The 13,979-nt window shown below is 40.1% G+C and overlaps 1 long non-coding RNA gene across 1 annotated transcript in view; it reads right to left on the bottom strand.

Moving 5' to 3' along the window:
- LOC116097863 overlaps positions 1 to 13,979 on the bottom strand; it is a 34,875-nt gene that overhangs the window by 19,763 nt on the left and 1,133 nt on the right. Inside the window, exon 2 of the long non-coding RNA XR_004121586.1 lies at positions 12,748 to 12,862. This is a non-coding gene — a long non-coding RNA (uncharacterized LOC116097863). The remainder of the gene's footprint in view (positions 1 to 12,747; positions 12,863 to 13,979) is intronic.

The following is a 13,979-nucleotide window of genomic DNA, read 5'->3' as shown; positions in this document are numbered from 1 at the left end:
CACACACACACACACACAGAGAGAGAGAGAGAGAGAGAGAGAGAGAGAGAGAGAGAGAGAGAAATAGTAGTAGTAGTAGTAATACAGTGATGTTAAAGTTAGACCAATAATTGAGAATTTGGGGAATGTATACATTTTATTCAACTGCAGTTCATCATCTATAAAATAGGTGTAATATCTGTCAGCTATACATCATGGCTCTGAGAGCTGTCATGGGAAATTTTTTTGAGAGAGTTCTAAAGTCTTTAATAGAACTCATGATCAATGATGGTGTTATCTGAGCAACAGCCATCTCTAACACAGAAGGAATATTGTGACCCTTCTGGACAACTTAAACATGGGCTGCTAATTAACTCTAGCAGTATTGCTCTTAATAGTTCTTCCCCTGGATTAATGCAATAGTTCAGCGTTGTGGACAAGAGCAATGGCCATTTCAGCCCATCATTCTTCACACTTACTGGCTAAGTGACCTCAGGCTTTATACTTAAATTCTATGAAGACATTTCAACATCTGTCCGATAGGTTTACTAACCATCATTGCTGTATCTTGAGTGTATTGACACATATATCTCACCTACCATGCATTGTATTTCAGCTATCATATAGAGAAGTATTAGCTATAATCTTAAGCCAAACAATAAAATGTCATTTACTTGTTACATGTACAAATAATACTGTTCTAGAACCAATATTTAACAAAATCTAAATTCCATAAAAGTCGGCTACAGTATAAAGGTTGAGTTGCTTATTCACAAATAACTAGAAAAATGTGGTGGTGTGTTCTATCACATTCTTCTAAGAACTTTTATTTATTTTTTGTTTTTAGACAGGATCTCATCCTGCAGTCTAGGCTTTGAGATCCTCCTGCCTTGCCTTCCTTAGTTGTTGAAATACAGGAATGAATTGCCATATCAGATATAATATCACCTCTTGAAAAATCTTGAAGTCTTTGGTTTTAACAATAATCATTTCTTTAGCCTTGCCGTCTACTCCCTACCATGCTTGCACTTACTGCTATTCCCATCACAGTCTGGAAGGCAGAAGAGGATGAATTGCATCATATTGTGCATGTGTATGCACAAAACAATAGAGACATCTACATATGGTACAATGTAGCTGTCTACATATGACATGACATAGCTATCTAAACATGATACAATGTAGCTGTTTATGCACAATACAATGTAGTTATCTACATACAACTCAATGTAGCAGTCTTGACACAGCACCATGTAGCTGTGTACACATGATACAAAGTAGAACTTCTACATCTTACTGAAGTCTTAGAGGAGGAAGTTCATGGAGCTAGTGTTCATGGGGCAAGGATAGGAACAGGTTTTAGTTCCAGCAATGTAGTGCTGTAGAACACTGGCTTAGCATGCACACAAAAACTATCCCCATGTAGGCAAAATTTCAGGAATGTCATAACAATGATGAGAAGCTGCTGCTCTTCTTACAAGCCATTAAAATGGGATCCCATGTGGAAGGGAAGCAATCTCTGTCTTCTATAGCAAGCTGTTTATCTGTACTCATCTCTGTGTTGCTTAGATGCAAATGTCAATGACTGCATCAGATAGTCCAAGATTTAAGCTTACTGTTTTTATTCTATAATGGGAATGGGAAATAGAGAAATTTGCTAAGCATTTGCTTAATTTGTTCAAACTGCCTATTATAAAATTATTATAAACTAGGTGGATTGTTGGGCCGTGAAAAGCAGTCTGTGTTTTGGTTGAGCAAGTCTTAACTTCCTGAGACCCAGTGAAAGATTCCACAAGGGACAGAAGAGTGGAGGGAACAGTGGAGACATGTCCCCAAACATAAACGGCACCACAAGCCCTCACTCCATTATTCTGTGGCTAGATAATGCCCCAGCTCCCAGCATTCTGGCTGGATTCCACCCCCACAGACATCTGACCACAGCCAGGTACGCCCTGCCCCACAAACAGGTAGCCCAGCTCAGCATATAAGGGGAGGTTTGCCCCTCGCCTTCTCTCTTTCTGTCTCTCTTCTCTCTTAACCTCTTACTCTTGTCTTAACTCTCCCCCGCCCCACATGGCCCTGGCTAGCCTCTACTTTTCTCTACCCTTTCTCTCTCTTTTCTACAATAAAACATCTTACGACCATGCATTGCCTCCTTTCAACTAGGCACACCTGTGTTGGCCCAGTGTTTGCAGCCTCGAGACCAGACCAAGAACTCCCTTGCACTCGCTCGTGTCCTTCCTTCCCCAGCTTCCTCTCTCCCTTTGGCCCCAGAGTGGACTGAGCTGCTCTGGGGCCCCCAATCTGTTCTCAGCTCCTCCATGATGTCCAGTGTCACCTGTGATGCCCAGGAGCAAGAACCTGCATCCTTGGCCTCCATGAGGCCTGGCCATGTCAGGTGGCTGCCGAAGTGGTGGCTGAGCACGGTGCCTGGTTCTCCACCTGTGGTGTTGGGCTCATCGCAGCTGCGGTGGTGAGGCACGGCCTGGCAGTGGATTATAAATAAAACTCTCTCATTGTTTAACAAGATCAAGGAGAAAGGGTAAGTGCCTTTTGAGGGTTCACTTTCTAGTTCAAAAATATACTCTTATTCTATGTCTTCATATTGGAAAATGTAGGTAATTCTTTGTGGTTGATTATAAGGCCATTTGCTGTAAGGTTGTTTGAGCTTGTTTATTTTTTTTTTAAATGGGTTTCCATGACAAAATACCTCATAGAGGTGACTTAAGTGATGACATATTTACTTTGGCTCACAGTTTTAGTCTATCACAGCAGGGAAAACATTGTAGAGTGGCTTTTTCTGTAGAGGAAGGAGAATGAGGTAGTGACTGTTTACATAGCAACAGACAGGAAGACATAGTGGGGCTTCACCTTTAAGAGCCATCCCCAATGACCCACTTAGACCTTATCCTCTAAAGAACCCACAGCCTCAGCCTCTGCTTTAGTTTAAATACATAGGCTCATACATTTGAACCCTTGATCCTCAGTGGCTGCTGTGGGAAAGTTACTGAATACTTTAGAGATGGAGCTTTGTTGGAAGAAGTGGGCCACTACAGGCAGACCTTGGGGTTTTAGAGCCTGGCCTTATTTCCTGTTTATGCTCTGCTTCAGGAGTGAGAGTGGGCTTGGAGCAGCCAGCCTTCCACTCCTGTCAACATGTCTCCCTTCCATAATAGACTGTCCTTTCCTCTGTGAGCCAAAATAACCCTTCCGCCCTTAAGTTCTTTCTAGTCAGTTACTTGTCAAAGCAACAGGAAAAGTAATAAATATAGCCCTTCCCCCCAATAACCACCAGTTCAGGTACTCAAAAGTGTGAACCTGTGGGAAGCAGTCACAGTCAAACCAGGAGAGGCATGGGACCCAACCTCTGTATTCACAACCCTCATATGCCCCTTATTCATTTTGTAAGTGTGTGCATGTGTGTGCATGTATGTGTGTGACATACATGTGATATGTGGTCATATATATATGAACACACACATTCTTGGGCATAACTGTATATAGCATAGCAGCAGGGTCAGAGGACAGTCACCTTAGGATTTGGTCTTCGACTTCCACCTGGTTTGATGCAAAGTCTCTCTATTGTTTACTACTGCATAAATCAGACCAGCTGCCCCAAGAGGAGAGCTGTCCTGGCTCTCCTCCCCTCTCTGTCTCCTATCTCTCCAACAAAGTACTGGGACTCCAGATGCATATGATCATGCCCAACTCTACACAGGCTCTGAGGACTTGACTTAGGTCCCTGTGCTTGTACAAGTACTTTTCCAGAGTCATCTCCTTAGCCACATGGATGTGATTTGGATATGCCATACTATAAACACGGAGATCAGAGGTCAACACACAGGGGTCAGTTCTCTCCTTCCACCATGTGGATCCTAAGGATTAAAAGCTTGCCAGGCTTGGAACCAGTGATTTTACCCATTCAACCATTTAGCCAGCCCATATCTTCTGATTTTTAACTGACAAAATAGGATACACTTACCATTTATACCTTGTTTCAAACTATATATACATTGTAGAATATCTAAGTTCATCAATATATGCATTAGTTCATACTTACCTTGTGGTAAGGATATTTAAAACTACTGTTAGTCCCAACCTTCACCCACTCACAAGTACCACATATACTCTCTGCTTCTCTGGATTTGGCTTTTTGTCAATCCTCCCATTAAAGATCACATGACATTGTTTTTCTGTGTTTGGCTTATCTTAGTATCCTTTTAGGTTCCTCCATTCTGTTGCTAATGACAGAGTTTTCTTATTTGAGGCCAGATAGTACTGTGCAGAAGTAGTGTTCTTTGTCCCACTGGTAAGCATGTTGGCTGACTCCATTTCTTGGCTACCTTGAATAATTCTACCATGAACATAGAAATATAGACATCTTTTCACATCCTGGTTGCACAATATTCTGATATATTCCCAGTGATAGAACTGCTGGACCATACGGTAGTTTATTTTTAAGCCAAGGAAACTCTATGTGTTTTCCATAATAGCTGGACTAAATTACACTCCTATCATGATGTGTTTATTTATTATGCTATCTTTCTCTTTATCTGTCAAAACTTAGGTTCTGTGAAATCAGGAATTATTTTTGTCTTTTAAGATCTGTTATCACTGGTATCTAGACTGTTTACCTAATATGTATATACCAGGGACTCAGAACATAACCATCTCTTTGTGGATAACATTTGACCATTACCCTTTGCAGCTAGGTATTGACCTTTCTGTCTATCTACTGTGGCCAAGCTTCTAGACCCTCATTTTGAAGTCTTCACAATAGTAGACAATGATTGTAGTATTAGCCGTTAGCTCCTTGCTTCTGGGCTCTGCAGACACATGCCCTCTGAGCATGTGACCTTTTTTCTAGGCAAAGACGGATTTCAGGACAGTTCTGCATCTTTTGAAATTTCATTCTCATGTGTCTGCTCATAGATGAGATGTTCTCATTTAGAATGTCAGCTTTGTGCATTTCCATCATTCCTGGAGTCACACGTTTCATTCTGTATTGTCATTTCCATCTCCTAAGCAAGCTATTATCAAGAGACGCATATAATCTACACTTCTGTAATAACACTCACTTTCTGAAGGACAATGTGGCCATCATTACATACTATGAGAGACAGACCCAGCCACAACTTCAGTTTACTTCAGACACTCTCTCCAAACACACACCTTTTGTTATGGTCAGACCCATGCCAAGGTTGTACCAAAAAGGCAGCAGGCTGACCATCTGGGGCTTCATATAATTCATATCCTCTAGTTAGCTCAGCTGGGGCACACAAAGAGGACAGGAGCTGGCAATAGGCCAAGCATCACCAAGTCAAGCTACACATAGCTGTTATCAGACAGTGTCAGCCTTGCCTACATCTGTATATATATGAAGATACAGACCCATCCCACACATGAATGGATTGTACTCATTGGTCGTGTGGACTGTCTCTATTTTATCCTATGTTTTACTTGGTGTCATTATAAGCTCATTCCCCCACCACTCTGCAACAACCTAGGCAAATCTCTTGTCAAATCAAAACTTATACATAGCTGGATACAGTGCATCAGGCTTTACAGCAGATTTTCACAAAGGAAGATGAAAAACTCATGCATGGTCATACCCACAACTAAAGAGTTTTTAATACAGATTTTTGGGCTCTAGTTTCAAGAAATTCTGATTCAGGAAGACAGAGATAGGGTAAAGCGCTCTCTCTCTCTCTCTCTCTCTCTCTCTCTCTCTCTCTCTCTCTCTCTCTCATGCATGTGTGTGTGTGTGTGAGAGAGAGAGAGAGAGGAGGGGGATTGAGATTTTTTTTTTTTATTTATCTAATATCTAGGAAATGCACTTACATTTCTTAAAATTTATTTGGTCCCTGCACTTCTCAAAGCCTTCAATGATTCCTTCATTTTGTCAGGACTCATCTGAATTCATCTTAGAATGCAGTGACCTAAACAGTCTACCTATAACAATGTAAAACCAATGGTAGACAATTCATTTTTTTCTCAGTAAAAGTTAATGCAATAGGCACCATGCTGAAATTCTACAGAGAAGTAAAGATAAATGAAATACAGTTTGTGTGGGCAAAAATAACCCTATGAGTTATGGGCATTAGTAAAGGTAAATATTCAGAATTCCTTGTGAAGGGGTAGTAAGAGTTCTGAAAGCAAGAGCAAAGCAGTAAAAGCAAATGCCGACTGCATCTATGCAGAGGGGACACTTGCTCCTACCCAAGGGCCTAAAAATACCTCCTACAAGCAGAGGAAAAACCAAAAGTTCTTAACTTTGTCCTTGAAATAGAAAGGGTCCCAAGATCCACATCTTTGTTACTGGCCTAGCCTATAAAAGGGATCTAGAATTTCTTGACTGAGAAAATCAACTCTTCTAACAGATAAATAGTGATAATTTAATCACAGGATACTAATGATCCTAGGAAACATTTTAATTAGTTCTCCCAGTTGAGTAATTCACTTCTAGATGGGTGTGCTTAAGAGTGCATCAACATGGCCAGGAAGGGGACATACATCTTTAATCTCAGCACTTGAGAGGCAATGGCAGGTAGAGCTCTGTAAGTCCAGCCTGACCTATATAACTAGTTCTAGAACAACCAAGGCTACCTAGTAATACTATGTCTCAAAACAAAACAAAGGAAAACCATAAAAACTACATGAACAAGAACAAGAACAAGAACAATAGCCAGACTCAGTAACAATAGTGAGCTGACATTCTCTCTTGCTCTGTGAGTGACTACGGCTTTCCCAAAGAAGCAAATGCATTGGTGTGTGTATCTAAGTCTGAGCTAGATGGAAGGCTGAGGCAGGTGGATTTCGACAATGCATGAGAATATGACTAATTCAGGCAGCATAGAGGTGTCATAGCCCCTTTCCCCCAAAGAAATCCCTGAGGAGGAAAAGCCCCTGCTTTTACAGCAAAATGAGGCAAGTACAAGTTGCATCCATGGACTAGAAAGGAACAAACCTTTCCTTAACAAATGCTTCCAAACACCCTTTCTAATCTTAATGAAATGCCTAAGAAAACATGTAAATTTTTACTGAAACCAGCCAGGTCAAAACTTGAATTAATACAAATGCCTTTAATATATGAGCCCATCCAATCTCAAGATCATTGTTTTTGTTCAGGCATTTGTCAAGCTTATATTCCTACACATTCAGAATATAGAATTTAATTAATATAATCCACATTCTATTCCTACTGTGATTCATCATATAGAATCGCATACCTTAGGGATTTGGTAGTTAACTTAGTTGTAGTTACTTAGTTGGATGGGCTTGGTGATCTATAAACCAACATTTCATTAATTATTCCTAGACTTTTAAGAGAAAAAAAGCATATAGGCCCAAGAATGGCAGAAATGACTGTTCCTCCTAACAGAACTTGGGAGCAGTGTGTGTGGCTCACAGTTTCGGTCACGATGCTGGCTATCAAAGCAGCAAGGAGCTGGTACAGCTCCATTTCTTTTTTCATTATTGTTTTTCTTTATTTGTTTTCTGGCATAATAGTCTACTTCAAAGCATTATAAATAGCAACAAAAAATTTAAAATGAGGGCTGGGGAGATGATTCAGTGGGCAACATGCTTCATAAGCATGAGCACCTGAATTTGGATTCACAGAAACCATGCACAGACTGTGTGACACCATCTAGCCTGGGGGTTTGGGAGGATGGGGAAGAGGAAAATCCTGGTGGATTACCTGCCAGACAGCCTAGCCAAAATAGTGAGCTCCAGTTTCTGTGAAGGATGCTGCTTAGAAACAAGATAAATACTCAGAGGGGAATGTGTACCATCCATGTCTGGCTGGCACATGTGTACTTACATCTGCACTGAACCTCACATACACACACACATAAAGCAAAATTTAAAGGTATTTTTTTTTCTAAAAAGGGAGTGATAGCTTAAGAGCTCAGAATCACTGTTCTAAAGTAATGCTTCTGAGAATAGCACCCCAGGATGATTGCCAGGTGAGAACAGGCTCAAAATGCAAAGTAGAACATTGTAAGTTATGGACTCTTGGGACTCTACCGCACAAAGGGTGAGCACCCAGTCTAAGGAGATAACTGCATAATAGCTAAAGGAAGGCTCTCAGAGCGTGTTTCCATGTGCTTTCTGTATTCACAGTAGCATTGACCTCAGCATTTATTACTCCATAAAAGGGCCTGGCAGCTGCCACTGCTATCCCAATCTCAGCTTGCAGTTCCTTCTCAGGTCATAGCAAAGGGCAGCAAACTTTAGCTATGATGTCAGCATGATCTTCTTTGCAGGTCATATGGCCTCTGTCACAGACACTTACATGTATCCTATACAATACAGAAGTGAACAAAACAGCTCACTCTGATAACACTTTATTTACAAAAACAAGTTATCAGGCCAGATTTTGACCAGGGTTATAATTTATCCAACTCCTAAATTTAAAAAAGGATGCAAAAAAGCTCAAGACGGACAGACAAAAACAGAGCAAACCACACAGGTCACACCCAGAAATGTGTACTGTCAGAGTGTGTACTGTCAGAGTGTGTACTGTCAGAGTGCGTACTGTCAGAGTGTGTACTGTCAGAGAGTGTGTACTGTCAGAGTATGTACTGTCAGAGTGTGTACTGTCAGAGTGTGTACTGTCAGAGTGTGTACTGTCAGAGAGTGTGTACTGTCAGAGAGTGTGTACTGTCAGAGTGTGTACTGTCAGAGTGTGTACTGTCACAGTGTGTACTGTCAGAGTGTGTACTGTCTGTCACAGTGTGTACTGTCAGAGTGTGTACTGTCAGAGTGTGTACTGTCAGGTACTCACAAACTTCCCCAGTCTAGAAGCTGTTCAAAGACGGACTCTAAAGAAAAAAGTACTAAGTGTCATTTGTCTACCTGCCACTTCTCAGCAATTAACATCAGTTAGGTCCATCCATATGCACAGAATCAAACATCAAAGCAGAAGCCACACTGACGGCAGTCTGATAAAAGACAATGCTTTAAGCATCCAGAAACAATGCTTTAATATTGATCACATTATCCTACACTTGAGAACATGATGAGGCCAAGCTCTATAGTCACCAAACAGATGACATTAGACCATAATATAAATCAATCAGTGGGTAGAATTATGGTACATGCAGATAAAAATAGAATATCTATATTTATTGATTTTATATAGAGAATATATCTCTTAATTTAAATATAAAATATATGTTATATTAAATTATATGTTAAATTAAATATATAAATATTTTAGCAGATATTTAATATATTTAATTATATATTTACTATAATTATATATTTATATATTCATATAATATATAAATCTATACTTATATATAAATAATACATACTATAAATTTACATTTTATATATAAATAATATATAAGCCTATATATTATATATTTATATATTTAAATATATATTTAATGTATATATTTAACTTTTATCTATTTATATATTCTAGATGAAATGAATATACAGACACACACACATTGTGGCGGAAACAGCAGGTACAGTGGCTTAAAGCTCAATATTGGGAACCTCAAGAAAGAACTCACAAAATAGTAAGAAAGGAAAGGAGACAAAAAATGAGGATAAACCAAAAATGACCATGTATGTTTGAGTACTTTAGAATTGTCAAGATACGTGGTATTGTATAGACTAAAACTGCCAAGACCAATCTTAAAGAGAACAACAATTTGGGGATTGTATTACTTTTGTCACGGTGATCATTGGCCTGAAAAGAAGAAACTTAAGGGAGGAAGGGTTGATTTTGGCTCATGGTTCTGAGGGTACAAGCTATCATGGTATGGTTGATGGTCACAAGAGCATGTAGCTTGGACTCCTTAGATCTGAAACAGACAAACGTCTGCCCAGATGTGGAGTTCAAACCTCTTCCTCTAGCTAGGTTTCAAATTCAGATCCTACACAACTTCCCAAAACAGCGCTACCATCTGGGGAACAACTACCACACACCTAAGCCTGTGGGAGCTTTTATATCCAAATATCAGCAGGAACTACCACAGGACAGTGCTTAACAGAGCCAGGAATCAAGACTTGGTTCAATCAAAGCCACAGCTTATAGAATGGAAGGGAGAAATGTTTACGTGTGGCTTTTCTTTATTTGCACAGATACTCTTTCTTTGAGGAACTGCTAAAGAACTCTTTTCCTTTTCATCTGGGAGGCTTATAAAACATAAGACTCCTGACTGAGTGGAAGGCTTAGCTCCAAGAACCAGGAGTTCAAGGCCACTCTCCAAAAAATAAACAAAAGGGGGCCGGGAAGGCTAAAACCCCTGAGTCAGGGAATACCATCTGAAGACTAGCATGAGCTACCAATACAAACTGTGCTCTGTCATGGACGAGGTTGGATTTTAGACGTCTGCGGACAAACCACTGCAGCCTGGTTTTATAAAATACGGGATGAGAAAAGTCACTCTAGCTTGAAAATACAAACTGCTGATATTTTTAAGTACCAGTTGAGACAAGACATACCCACAGTGGTAGGTTTTGATACCACAACTTCCTATCCCTCCTACTCTGCCTTATTCATTCGTGTGGCAGTCATAGCACTTTCAAATGCCAGATCCTCCAATAAATTCCACTTTGCTTTAAAAATTCATCCTCTTCCCCCTTCCTGGAAGCTCCTTGCTACTTTCCTGGCTTCTGCAGTTCCTTCAGGTTATATATTCAAGTCTAGAGAACAGGAACTAAGATCCTCAAGAGAGAACATGCTGCCTTTGTCTTCTGGGTCTGGGTTACCATACTCAAGAGTATTTTCTAGTTCTATGCATTTACCTGTGAGTTTCATTTATTCTCACATGAAAGGAAGCTACATCCACAAAATCTCAACTATATAATTGCCTAAATAAGACCTGAATAATGCTGTTACCTCCCAAGTGACATGCCATTATAACTGGGGGGAGTTTCACAAGGTTCCTCTCCTAGATGATGAGCTACAGGCAATCAATGGCTGCAAAGTGAGGGAGATTCCATTTTTCTTCAGGGACATCAAATCCCAAGTACAAACACTTACATACAAGCAATACTAGATGGGTGCCATAGGTGGTAATGTATGTGTATGTATACATACATAAAAAGATATGTATCTGAAAGGGAGTGGGGGAATACAAAGAGAAGATTCAGTGGGGAGCAGGATAAGAACAATGTAAATACAGTAATCAGGTATTAAATTCTCAAGAAAATGTAAAATTTAAAATAAAATAGAAATTTAGTTTCTACATAAAGCCCATGACTAGCCTAGTCTCCTACATCTTCACCCCATGCACACTAAAGTCCCTACATCCTTAGCCCTGCTTACTGACACTCTTTATTTTAGACACACACATTCACTCCATTTTGACCACACAATATCCTTCAGTGAACTCCACTGTGTGTAACAAAGCATCTCTGTAACAAAGACAAACAAACCAAACCAACAAAACCCACAGGAATATGTTCCCTGATTTTAACCCCGCTCCCAGGTCAACCCCAGTTCCTGCCATGCATGGGGATTGGGGTTGGAGAGTCCTGCAAACCTGTCTAAAGTTCTTTATGGCTCTACGAAAGTCCAAGTATTTAGAGTCTGAGTGAACTGAATATTTGAAAGATGCTAGGCATGACCTATAACTATCCACCTTTGTTGGCCTACTTGACCAAAATCATGTCACAGAAAAGCAGAACCAGGCTTTCTCAAAGCTCAGCATGTATCTTTATTCTCAGACTCTATTTTCCAGCAGTGGCAATCTGAATGTTCTGGCTGAAGCTAACAACACTTTAAAGGTACACACCCTGGCCAATTTGGACACAAGTATATCAATCTTAGAATTAATTGTATACTTCAAGTTTCTTGCCTAGATCCCAGTTAACATTTTCTCAGTCTGCACAGAGACCATCTCACTTTTATACATTGCTAAAACAAAAGCTAGGGATTAACCAAGCCAAGGAAATTTCATTCAATCAAAATGGAGCCAGCAAAGAACCAGGACTAAAACCTTGCATGTTATACAAATATAATTAGCCCTTTAAAACTGACTGAAAACATCTGATTGGGAGTGGCCTTAGTGGTAATTGATGTATATACTTCATTAATGAAACAAAACCACTTTTATTCATGAAGTCTTGTAATGAAAATCCTTGGATATTTCATAGTCCAAGATTTGAGAATGAACAGGCCACAGCTAATCTTGGTCCTCATTTTGAGAAGAACTAGTTGAGTTCTTCTCAAAAATGGTAGTTTTTTTTTTCTTATACTAAACTCTAAGTTCATCTAAAAAGTAGGAGAATCAGGCAGGCATTCTCATACAACGAAAGGCAAGGAAGGTATGTGCTTAGGTGTGTTAGAACTCAATATCTATCTAGTCCCATTGAGTTGCTAAGAGAAAATGAAATTCCCCAGTTCTAGCATGTGCTCCACAGCTTAACTCACCAGACAAAACCTCATCATCTCCTTCCTGTATGGTTTTGGAGACACACTGTTGGTGCCTAGTGAAGATGGAGCTCAACGAAAGAGGAGACCTCTGCTCCCCCCAACCCCTGACTGGTCTTCACAGTCCTTAAAATAGAAGCACAGAGACTGCACTGAAGAGTTTGCCTCCTCCTCCTGAGTCATAATTAAAAGATGCTGGAGAGCCAGAAGCACTGTGTCCTGACCATTCAAGGATGCAAATGACTTTGTTCCCTTCTTCCTCTTGAGGAAAATATTCCAGGTGACTGCTTATGAGAGTTTAACAAGAGAGCATGTTAAAAGTCAAACTATAGTCAAAACAGTTACTGTTAAGTAAGAACTTACAAACATACCTTCCAAAAGCCATTGTCCCATAGAGAGAGGAAGAACCAGCCAAGGAAAGGGTCTGGGAGATGGTTTTTATTTTGTGGTTGTTCTCTTCTCAAGATCTCAGGTTATTGGGAGCTTCTGAAAAGGATATGGCTTGTGTTAATGACACAGAGACTTGTGAATGGAGGAGACCTTGGAAATTTTCAATGTGAGCAAATCTGAGGCTGGGCCTTTACAGGGAATCCCTGGTAATTTCTGCAGGGTCATAGGTAAGCTGAGAGCTCAGAGTGGAGTTGCTGCTAATGATATTTCCTGTGTATTTATACCACCACCACTACCACCACCACCACCACCACCATCAACAACCATAACAACAAAAGGAAAGCATATGTCTCCTCCAGGGAAACCAAGCTGTAAAAAGGGGTCTTTCTTTTATGCAAAAAACTTTAATTCACTGCAATTAGGGTCTTCTACTTCAGAACAAACTAGAAGCAGGAAGTTTCAGCCCTCTCAATAGAGGCAATGTGCTCAAGTTTGTGCCTCTTATTCCATTTTTTCTGTTACAATGTGTTGAGCAGCTGCAATCGTTATCTTTAATTGGCCCTTTCAAGGCTGGCACACACAGCCTTGGCCTCTCCCACCTGCCTTAATTTTGTGTGTCAGGTCCATATTCACAACTCGTATAGATCTGCTGTAGTGAACAGCAAGTGCTTATGGGAGAGCATCAATTCCGAAGTAAAGCAGGTACTAAAGCAATAGCTGTGTGTGTCAAGCTTGAGAGTGTCACCTGTTTGTAGCTAAATGTGCCCGCAAAGGAATGCATCACAGGCAGTAGCTGACACTTTCCTAAAGACTTTAAAAGCCTTGTCCAACTATTAACGGCTGAGTTTCATGCACCCCCATGCTCTTTCCTTCTTCCTTATCTTTCATGCTTTCTCTGTGTTTGCACTGTTTTAGCTTTGATACAGGAAAAAAAAAATCAATCCTTCAATATTTAAGGGAAATAAGTCACGCTTTTGTGTGTGCTATTAATATGTATTATTTTAGAAAGGATGAATGATATCTAATAACAAAGCAGGACAAAGGCACCCTCCAGCCCCACTGACTGAGTCAGCGAAGGTCAGGAAGGCTCACAAAGCTATAGCCATTTCATTGCGTGCAGAATATGTTCTTCTTTAAAAACATCCAGGCAATTTGATAGCAATGGAAGTTGTAGCTGCAATTAAATGGCCATTTGCGTGCCTTTTTTTTTTTT

The sequence above is a fragment of the Mastomys coucha genome, unplaced genomic scaffold, assembly GCF_008632895.1.
Source record: "Mastomys coucha isolate ucsf_1 unplaced genomic scaffold, UCSF_Mcou_1 pScaffold2, whole genome shotgun sequence".
Lineage (NCBI taxonomy): Eukaryota > Metazoa > Chordata > Mammalia > Rodentia > Muridae > Mastomys > Mastomys coucha.
Note: the sequence above shows the minus strand (reverse complement) of the source record. Positions and strands in the feature narration are given on the sequence as shown.